This window comes from Schistocerca piceifrons, chromosome 1 (genome assembly GCF_021461385.2).
Source record: "Schistocerca piceifrons isolate TAMUIC-IGC-003096 chromosome 1, iqSchPice1.1, whole genome shotgun sequence".
Taxonomy (NCBI): Eukaryota; Metazoa; Arthropoda; class Insecta; order Orthoptera; family Acrididae; genus Schistocerca; species Schistocerca piceifrons.
Genome location: NC_060138.1, coordinates 729748303 through 729759604, shown reverse-complemented (window position 1 = coordinate 729759604; position 11302 = coordinate 729748303). Strand labels below are relative to the sequence as shown.

General features: G+C 42.2%; 1 pseudogene; it reads right to left on the bottom strand.

The window, feature by feature from the left end:
• Nucleotides 1-1151: 1151 nt before the first annotated feature.
• The window catches only part of LOC124773094, a 46648-nt pseudogene continuing 36497 nt past the window's right edge, over nt 1152-11302 (bottom strand).

Here is an 11302-nt window from a genome sequence, read left to right as displayed (position 1 = left end):
ACACTTACACAACAAGTTATCTAGCGAACCCGTGCGAACAAGAACAAGAACACGAATCTTCTAAGCTATGGCTTATATACTACTAGTACAGAGGTTACATAAAAATGTACAGTATTGTTGGTTTCTTTTAAATAACATTACTCTTATTACTTTTAATATTATTTTCCTACCTTTTCTCATGTAAACTCTTGAAGTGCTACATTTTCTGTTTGGAATAATACAAAAAATGTCTGTTCTACAAAATTTTGCTTATTGTGTTAGAGGGGCACTGGAGAAATTACATAATGCACGCTGTGCTGACTTTCATCAGAAAATGTCAACAGAACGTGCACTTCTTGATGAAATACATAAATGTGAAAGGTACGGTGACAGTACGGCGGAGCAATTGTAATAAGTCATTTCAGATCAACTGAGTGCATGACGAGAAGATAAACTTCTATGTCCATTAATTTTTGTCAATACAATTTGTGTCCCCTTTTTTCCTTAACTGTCCCAAGTTTTTTCCAAAATTTTTAAAATGTCCCCTTTTTTTAATAGAAGTGAAATGGACATGCTATTCCATCTCACTCTTTCTTCCCACACTCACAGAAATCATTGTCCTTGATGCCTATCCGATGTAAACGGAAAGGAACTGAGCTGTGGTTAGTATGCTTTCGAGCACATGCGTAGTGTGACTTTAACCGCTCAGGATGCAGTCTGTCATGGCGGGCAACAATCGCGTGATCTCCTCGGTGGTCGGCGATATGACTGGGTCACATACAGAGCAATACCTGTGTGAACCATCCAGTCTTGTAGTTTCCCACAGGGAAGGTTCACAGTGGCGTTTTGCACTGGTTAAAGTGTTTTTCAGGTTTTTCTTGGAAAATGAGTAGTTCCAATGAGCTTTTAGCACGACATTATTGGGTGCACGCAATTAATGAAATAAGAGAACAACTTGATGAATACCATCGTCTCTATAGGAAACTTTAGTCACATGAAGACAGATTTTTTTATCTATGCAGAAGAACCATTTAAACTAGAGAAAGATTAGTCGTTCCTTTGAGATAAGCTAATTAAAAATATACTCACGCCTATGTTATATGATCAGTAATCTATTTCAGTATGTCAGGCAACATTACGAACATAATAATAAGTAATATACATTACAAACATTAGTTATTATTTGAAAATACTATTACGTGATGAGACTGAGAATGGGGCCCATAATTGTCATAGAAGTGACGTTCATTTTCACACGAATCATTGATTGATGAGCCAATGGGATTCATACAGTGATAAGCCGGGGGCGTATCTGCTGAGCCAAATGCCGTATTATTATTCGTTGAGGAATAGAAAGAATTATCAGATTGCAATGGAGAGCGGAGCGTGGGTCCTCCAGGTGAATGATCTGGTGTGCCAGGCCCTCTCATTTCTGTTCTTGCGAAGAGTGTCGCTAGCTCTGTCTTCAGCATTGCTTGTGTTGTCGGCTGGAATTTTCTGAATGTGTCAGCATAACTGAGAAGCAAGTGATCTATGCAATGAAAGTCACGTTTATCAGGCTTGCTTTGCAAATAAGCAATGACTTTGTCAACTGCAAAGTTTTGGGATGGATCGACATAGCTCACTTTCACTTTTAGGTTCAGGAATTTCATTAACAAGTGATCTGGAGTCTTACGTTTCGATATTTGGTATATTGCTGTTCGTGGAACGGAATCGAAGTGTATCATTCAAAAATTGCTTGTGTTCACTCCACGGACGGTCGTGATACTTTTTGGCTGTCCCGTTAGAGCTTTTAAGCTTTCCTTGTGTCTCAAATAACTGTCCTGTAAATTTTTCCACTTTGATTTGGCTACATCACCTACAAGAAATTTGAATGTAAATTACATGATTATTATTATTAAACCATTGCATGGCTGGGAACAAGAGACAATGTAAGACTATAATAACAACATTTCAAAAAAAAATGAGTGGATGGAGATTAATGCACAGATTTTACAATCTATCGCGGGTTTTGTTAATCCTGCCTCTTGAGTTAAGTGGTGATATTTCCATAGAACTTTCATCCCCTAACACATATTTCTTCATTTCTAATCGAGAAGTCAAAAACCAGGATTCATAGATTTAATTTTAAAAACTTTTTAATATAACGAAATATTTTCTTCTCAACGTGAGAAATAACGTATATCACATGTATCAACGTATGTAGCTATTTTTTCATCCATTTCTCCCTTTTTCCTTTATTTGTATAGTAGATTGGAACTTTCAGTATCTTTGCAGGTCTTCGGCTGCAGGCGACAGTTTCCAAGCCATCGCTTTCTATTTACGCTTGGGGCGTTCAACTGTTTCTAAGATAGTGAAGTTTGGTTCAAATGGCTCTGAGCACTATGGGACTCAACTGCTGAGGTCATTAGTCCCCTAGAACTTAGAACTAGTTAAACCTAACTAACCTAAGGACATCACAAACATCCATGCCCGAGGCAGGATTCGAACCTGCGACCGTAGCGGCCTTGCGGTTCCAGACTGCAGCGCCTTTAACCGCACGGCCACTTCGGCCGGCTTAGTGAAGTTTGTCGAGACATATGGAATATTTTACAGCAAATCTCTTTGCCTCCTCCCGCGTCACATTTGAAAAAAAGTTGAGGACTGTGTTGGAAGAATAGATGGAAAAAAATCAAATCAAAATGTCCCACGAGTAGTGGACTTGACAACTTTTGCTACAAAAATCATTTTTCACTCGTTCTTTTAGCGTTGCTGGACACACTCTACAAGTTTATGGTCGTTGATATAGGAAGTTATGGACGACATAGCGACAGTGCTATTTTTGACAATTCAGCATTCTACCGACAATATATTGATGGAAAAACAATTTGCCTCCAAAGTCACCACCTGGTGCACATATCCCCGTTCGTCACGTTATCACAGGTGACGAAGGTTTTGCGCTTCCGACGTAGATAATGAGACCGTATCCAAAAGACGGAATGATCTCCGATGCTAGAAAAAAATATTTCAATGCACAGCTCCCTCGAGCACGCCGTGTCGTTGAAAACACTTTCGGTATATTGGCTAAGAAATGGCGTGTATTTCTGAGAACCACAGATACAAAGGTTTTCCCGGCGATTTTAGGATCCGGCAGCAAACCCGAAGAGACTTTCAAAAACCATAGATGCAGATGAATCAACTGCAGACTGCATCGTTAAAGCAACTTCCTGTTCGCATAACCTCTTTATAATGAAGAATGATAGTGAATGCGATATTAAACAGGCAGAATACGGCGTTGCGGTCGGCAACAGCTATAAAAGACAAGTGTCTGGCGCACTTGTTAGATCGATTACCGCTGCTATAATGGCAGGTTAGCAAGATTTGAGTTTGAAAGGGGCGTTATAGTCGGCGCACGAGCGATGGGACACAGCATCTTCGGGGTAGCGATGAAGTGGGGATTTTACCGTACGACCATTTTACGAATGTACCGTGAATTTTAGGAATCCGGCAAAGCATGAGATCTCCGACATCGCTGCGGCCGGGAAGAGAACCTGCAAGAACGGGACGAACGACGACTGAAGAGAATCGTTCATCGTGACTGAAGTGCAACCCTTCTGCAAATTGCTGCAGATTTCAATGCTGGGCCATCAACAAGTGTCAGCGTGCGAACCATTCAACGAAACATCATCGATATGGGCTTTCGGAACCGAAGGCCCACTCGTGTACCCTTGATGACTGCACGAGACAAAGCTTTACGCCTCGCATGGGCCCGTGAACACCGACATTGGACTGTTGATGACTGGAAACATGTTGCCTGGTCAGATTAGTCTCGTTTCAAATTGTATCGAGCGGATGAGCGTGTACGGGTGTGGAGACAGCCTCATGAATCCATGGACCCCGCATGTAGCAGAAGACTGTTCAAGCTGGTGGAGGCTATGTAATGGTGTGGAGCATTTGCAGTTAGAGTGATATGGGCCCCCTGATACATCTAGATACGATTCCGACAGGTGATACATACGTAAGCATTCTGTCCGATCACCTGCATCCATTCATGCTCATTGTGAATTCCAACGGACTTGGGCAATTGCAGCACGACAATGTGACACGCCACATGTCCAGAATTGCTCCAGGGTGGCTCCAGGAACACTCTTCTGAGTTTAAACAGCTCCACAGGCCACCACACTCCCCAGACATGAACATCATATAGCATATCTGGGATGCCTTGCAACGCGCTGTCCAGAAGAGATCTCCAGCCCCTTGTACAGCCCTGTAGGATTCATAGTGTCAGCTCCCTCCAGCACTACTTCAGACATTGGTAGAGTTCATGCCACGTCGTGTTGCGGCACTTCTGAGTGCTCGCCGGGGCCCTATACGATATTAGGCAGGTGTAACAGTTTCTTTGGCTCTTCAGTGTACGTTCGTACTCACTAGTAACATTCAGCTTTTCTGCAATCATGGTCCGTGTTTCTGCTTTCTTCTCCATATTTTTGTAGAACTGATGTAAAGTGTCGAACAAATTCATGTGCTTTCTCGTGGTTTCTATCAAACGTTTCGTTTCATCTCCCATCTTGAAAATGCCTCTCGACGAACTGATGTAGATAGTCTGGTTCGCGCGATACTTTTGTGATTTTGTACAAACGTATCACGTGCCACCGCGGTCAAAACTGTTTCACCGCGACAGACGGCCACGTGTGTGACGCGGCTAATGCAGTGCATAGCGGCGGGCAGAGATTGCTGCCCGCCGCGGCTGACGACGTTCTGAATGTGCTAAAGCCTTTAAGCAAAGCACTTTCCGGTGGGACACTAGTCCGTTCACGAGGAGAACACGGCAAATCTCATAACCTGGTTTCCCAAAAACTTCGCTCAGTGGAGAGGAGTCAAAACAAGCGCTCGATTTATCCGTAAATATTCGACCGTTTCTGAAAAAACGACGGTCAGAGTTTTCGAGGTATTATTCAGGTAGCTTATGTGCCTTTCGCCGCACAGCAGAGTTAGGTGAAATGGTGAGATCGTGGATAGGGTCGTGGTTGTTTTTAATCTTGCGCCCCACGTTCGAAACGAGATTATTACTTTTATTTTTGTGTTTCATTTACTTATCCGTATCTGTAGAAGATTTCTACAAGAATGCTTTCCAGTTATTATTGATATAATGTTGTGCTTATTCGTCTACTAATTGTACGTCAGATAAATGAATAAAAAAATTAGAAAATTATTTGAAATTGTTTTCAGTGAAATTCCTGTAATGCATCTTGATTCATAATCAGTTGCAAGCACCAGTTTTCGGAAAAGTGATGTTAATGAATGGTCTGCGGCGAAATTATTGCCAACGCGCCAAGTCTTCACCATTATTAACGACGTTTCTTTCCCGAGTGAGATTCATACGACGAATTATTACTGTGTCGAAGCTGCCTTCACGCGATGATCTTGGCGTTCGGAATATCTGTGTTCCGAATGTTTCTAAGATCGGTATCATCGAAGGGAAATCACCAACTCTTCCTGAAGAGTAAAGATATAAATAAGATATAATAAATAATGTAAGAGTTGGTATGAGCTAAAATACCAGACTATGAGAATTAAAAACGGTATATAACCTCTCAACGTACCACACACACACACACACACACACACCTTATATAATAAATGGGACATTTATTGTGATACCCAGTTGTAATTTTACAATTAATGTATCGTCCTTGTACCTCCTAATTTGATAAGAAACATTCGTGTAGTAAACTTCTACGGACATGGGTAGATGAATAAAAACAATAAAAATAAAATACGAACAACAATCGGGTTTCAAACACGGAGCGCCACGCTAACCACTGAGACACCATTTCATTTGAGCAAATCATGCGGTAAGATGCACATGAAGTACCTCGAAAACGTTGACCGTCGCTTTTTTTCGGAAACGGTAGAGCCACGCGTTCGCTTATTTTGATTCCTCGTCCACTGAGCGAAGTTCCCGGGAAATCGGGTGATGGCACTTGCCTCGACAGTGTGAAGTGCTCGCTCCCATATGCTGCGCTCAACTAGTGGTGCGGAACCGGAAAGACGACGCGGTTTCCCGCTAGTGCGCAGCTGGGCAGGCGGCAGTTGAAAGGTTTTAGATTGTGAGCGAAGCGCCTGCGGCGGCGATGACGCGGTCTGTGTGTTGGCCGGCTGTTGCGTCACAGGGACGCTCTGTGACCTGCCCGTGGACCCGCGGACTGGCAGCTTATCGTTCATCCGTCTGGGTGACCAACGGAAGGGCAGAAACTCGCGCACAAATAACACTCTCTCCAGATTACAGCCAGACGTTTACGGTCAAGTTTCTTTTGCCGCTGGTTAGTCCGACAAATGCTAGTCTGTCTAACTGTTTCGTCAATGCCAAAGAAGACGAAGTAAATATTCCTAAATTCCAATCAAGAACAACTGCCAAGATGAGAAACATAGAAGTAGAAATCCTCGGTGTAACAAAGCAGCTTAAATCACTTAATAAAGGCAAGGCCTCTGGTCCAAATTGTATACCAGTCAGGTTCCTCTCAGAGTATGCTGATAAAATAGCTCCATATTTAGCAATTATATACAACCACTCGCTCACAGAAAGATACGTACCTAAAGACTGGAAAATTGCTCAAGTTACACCAACACCCACAAAGGAAAGTAAGAATAGGCCTATATCACTAACGTCGATTTGCAGTAAGGTTTTAGAACATATACTGTATTCGAACATTATGAAGTGCCTCGAAGAAAACGATTTGTTGACATATAGTCAGCACGGATTCAGAAAATATCGTTCTTGTGAAACACAACTAGCTCTTTATACTCATGAAGTAATAAGTGCCGGCCGCAGTGGCCGTGCGGTTAAAGGCGCTGCAGTCTGGAACCGCAAGACCGCTACGGTCGCAGGTTCGAATCCTGCCTCGGGCATGGATGTTTGTGATGTCCTTAGGTTAGTTAGGTTTAATTAGTTCTAAGTTCTAGGGGACTAATGACCTCAGCAGTTGAGTCTCATAGTGCTCAGGGCCATTTGAACAATTTGAACCAAGTAATAAGTGCTATAAACAGGGGATGTCAAATTGATTCCATATTTTTAGATTTCCGGAAGGCTTTCGACACCGTTCCTCACAAGCGTCTTCTAATCAAACTGCGTGCCTACGGAGTATCGCCTCAGTTGTGCGACTGGATTCGTGATTTCCTGTCATAAAGGTCACAGTTCGTAGTAATAGACGGAAAGTCATCGAGTAAAACAGAAGTAATATCCGGCGTTCCCCAAGGAAATGTTATAAGCCCTCTATTGTTCCTGATCTATATTAACGACATAGGAGACAATCTGAGTAGCCGTCTTAGATTGTTTGCAGATGATGCTGTCATTTTCAGTCTTGTAAAGTCATCAAATGATCAAAACGATTTAAAAATGGTGCAAATGGCTCTGAGCACTATGGGACTCAACTGCTGAGGTCATTAGTCCCCTAGAACTTAGAACTAGTTAAACCTAACTAACCTAAGGACATCACAAACATCCATGCCCGAGGCAGGATTCGAACCTGCGACCGTAGCGGCCTTGCGGTTCCAGACTGCAGCGCCTTTAACCGCACGGCCACTTCGGCCGGCTAAAATGATTTAGATAAGATATCTGTATGGTGCGAAAAGTCGCAATTGACCCTGAATAAAGAGAAGTGCGAAGTTATTCACATGAGTACTAAAAGAAATCAGCTAATTTTCGATTACGCGATAAGTCACACAAATCTGAGGGCTGTAAATTCAACTAAATACCTAGGGATTACAATTACAAATAACCTAAATTGGAACCATCACATAGATAATATTGTGGGTAGGGCAAACCAAAGACAGCGATTCACTGGCAGGACACTTAGAAGGTGCAACAGGTCTACCAAAGAGACTGCTTACACTACGCTTGTCCGCCCTATTCTGGAGTACTGCAGTGCGGTGTGGGATCCGCATCACGTGGGACTGACGGATGACATCGAAAAAGTACAGAGAAGGCAGCTCGTTTTGTATTATCGCGAAATAGGGGAGATAGTGTCACAGACATGATACGTGAATTCAAGTGGCAATCATTAAAACAAAGGCGTTTTTCGTTGCGACAGCATCTTCTCATGAAATTTCAATCACCAGTTTTCTCCTCCGATTGCGAAAACATTCTGTTGGCACCCACCTACATAGGGAGAAATGATCATCACGATAAAATAAGAGAAAAGCAGGGGTCGCACGGAAAAATTTAAGTGCTCGATTTTCCCGCGTGCCGTTCGAGAGTGGAACGGTAGAGAGGCATGAAGGTGGTTCATTGAACCCTCTGCCATGCACTTTATTGTGAATAGCAGAGTAATCACGTAGATGTAGATGTAGATGTAGAATGCTTGTTTTGATTTATGAAGTAAAAAAGGACGTGTGAGACATACAGTCATGGTAGAAAAGTATTCATACACCGCCGTTCATGTAGATTAACTTTATTTGTTAGAACTAAAGGTCACAACCAGAGATGTTATTTGGTAAAATAACAGTATGGGGCTTCCTTCCTAATCTGTATATGTAAAACGATTAACTAAATTAACCGTCTGCAAAAAGTAAATAAAAACTCTGTACCGGCTGGCATCACACAGTAGGGAAAAAAGCATTCATAACGAACCGTTTGCAACAGGGAACATCTTCAATGGCAACCTGCACCTCGTGTTCTGACACGCGGTAAATGCCGTGCAATAGCAAAATGTGTCGGAAAGAGAAGAAACAACTGTATAGCAAAGACAAATGGTTATCTCCTAATACGAAAAGGGAAAATCATATTCAGAAACAGCTGATGTTATTGGAAGAAGCTGGAGCACTGTGGAGTCCATAATATCGCTATGTACAGAAAGAAATACTCTCATTAATACGGAAAGAAGTGGTCGACCGCAGAAGCTAATGCAAAGAGAACACAAAAAGTTAATTATATATATACTAAGATGGTATCTGTTCTTTCGGACATGTCCGAAAGAACAGATACCATCTTAGTATATATATAGTTAAGACTCACCGGCCACTTGACCATCTTCTTCTTCTGTGCGAATGTACAAACAGTGCCCGAACTCTTACGGGAATCGGCAACGCGCCGCGAGTAATGAGTATAATGGGCGGGTGCACTACGAATGTAGTGCGGGACAATACGTTGAGAATGTGGGTTTCGCGGCAGGCGTGCCAGAGATAAATCCCTGCAGTCGCCCTGTCCTTTGTGTCCCCGGTGGCTCAGATGGATGCCGGCACGGTAACTCAGCGTGTTCGATCAGGGGGTTCGTTGCCCTCTGTAATAAAAAAAAAACTGGGTAAATGGATTAACGACGAACTGAAACGGGTGTCTTCCGCGACGTCCGCCCCGAGCAGATACAACGAACGAAAACGAACAAAATGAAAAAAAAAGATGGATAGAGCGTCTGCCATGTAAGCAGGAGATCCCTGGTTCGAGTCCCGGTCGGGACACACGTTTTCATCTGCCCCCGTTGACGTATGTCAACGCCTGTAAGCAGCTAAGGGTGTTCATTTCATTGTAATTTCACAATAAATTAATGGTCAGCGCATGTTAGTGATGAGTTCCGGAAGGAAAGCACACCAACGGATGTTCGCTATAGTTTATGTTGTTCAGCTTATGCAGCCAGGGTACCTAGAAGAAAATCATACTTTAGCAAGAAGAACAAGAAATTGAGACTTAAATTTGCTCGAGAGCGTATAAGCAATAACACAAGTTTCTGGAACAAGCTACTGTTGACAGATGAAAGCAAACCGCGCGTGATTAGCCGAGCGGTCTGAGGCGCTGCAGTCATGGACTATGCGGCTGGTCCCGGCGGAGGTTCGAGTCCTCCCTTGGGCATGGGTGTGTGTGTGTGTGTGTGTGTGTTTGTCCTTAGGATAATTTAGGTTAAGTAATGTGTAAGCTTAGAGACTGATGACCTTAGCAGTTAAGTCCCATAAGATTTCACACACATTTGAACATTTTTTGAACAGATGAAAGTAAATTTGACATATTTGTAAATGATGGCAGAAATTTGTCGGGGAGACGACCAAATACTGAGCTGGGTCTGAAACGCATTCAGTCCACTGTGAAGCACGGTGGTTGAGGAATTATGGTATTTGAATGTATGGCTACATCTGGTGTTGAGCACTTTTTTTGTTGCGGGTAACGTGGACAGCTTTCAGTATTTAAATACCCTAAAGGAAAATATGAAAAAGTGTTGATAGCTTGGGTTTAAGCTCGAATTACTACTTTCTACAAGACAGTGACCCGAAGAATACAGCGGAAAATGTTCGTTTGTGATTATTTTACCATATTATGCATATTCTCAAGTTTCCAACACAGAGTGCAGAACTTATTGGAGTACACTTGAAAGAATGGCCAGAAAACATTAAATGTGAAGTAACACTATTCTGATACAATATCTACAACTAGAATTGCAAATATTACCTCAGAGATTATCAAAAAACTGGTTCACCCATGCCAAAGAGATTAACAGAAGTGGTAATAGAAAAGGAATGCCTACAAGGTATTAACATTGTCATTATATTTATGTACAGTGTAATTTTCTTTGAATGTATGAGTACTTTTTTCCCCCACTGTGAGAAGCCACCTGGTATAGAAGATTTATTTACTTTTTTCAGAAGGCTAATTTAATTAATTTTTTGTACATACAGATTAGGAAAGAAACCCCATCATAACACATCTGGTTGTGTTTTTTTTTGTTCTAATAAATAAAGTTATTCTACATGAACAGCGGTGAATGAATGCTTTTTTACATGACAATGTGTCCCATACCTTTAGGGTGGGACATTTCGTCAAAGGCTGTACCTGACTTATAAATGAGGAATATTTGTATCAGTAAATACGTCGTCTTCAGTAACAGTATTTTATTTTCCTGTTTCAGTCCAGCTCCCTATTCCAGCAATACATTGCCGTTTTTTGGGCGTTACATCTGCTTAGTTTCTCACCTAGGAGAAATTGAACGATACATTAGTTTACGCGAAAAAACAGCGTTCTTATGAATGAAAAAACATCTGACTCTGATGCAACATCGTACTGTGTTCATTGTTTTGGAAACCAATTTTCGGCAGTTACGTCATCGTCCGGCACAGAGAGAGATGTACACTCCTGGAAATTGAAATAAGAACACCGTGAATTCATTGTCCCAGGAAGGGGAAACTTTATTGACACATTTCTGGGGTCAGATACATCACATGATCACACTGACAGAACCACAGGCACATAGACACAGGCAACAGAGCATGCACAATGTCGGCACTGGTACACTGTATATCCACCTTTCGCAGCAATGCAGGCTGCTATTCTCCCATGGAGACGATCGTAGAGATGCTGGATGTA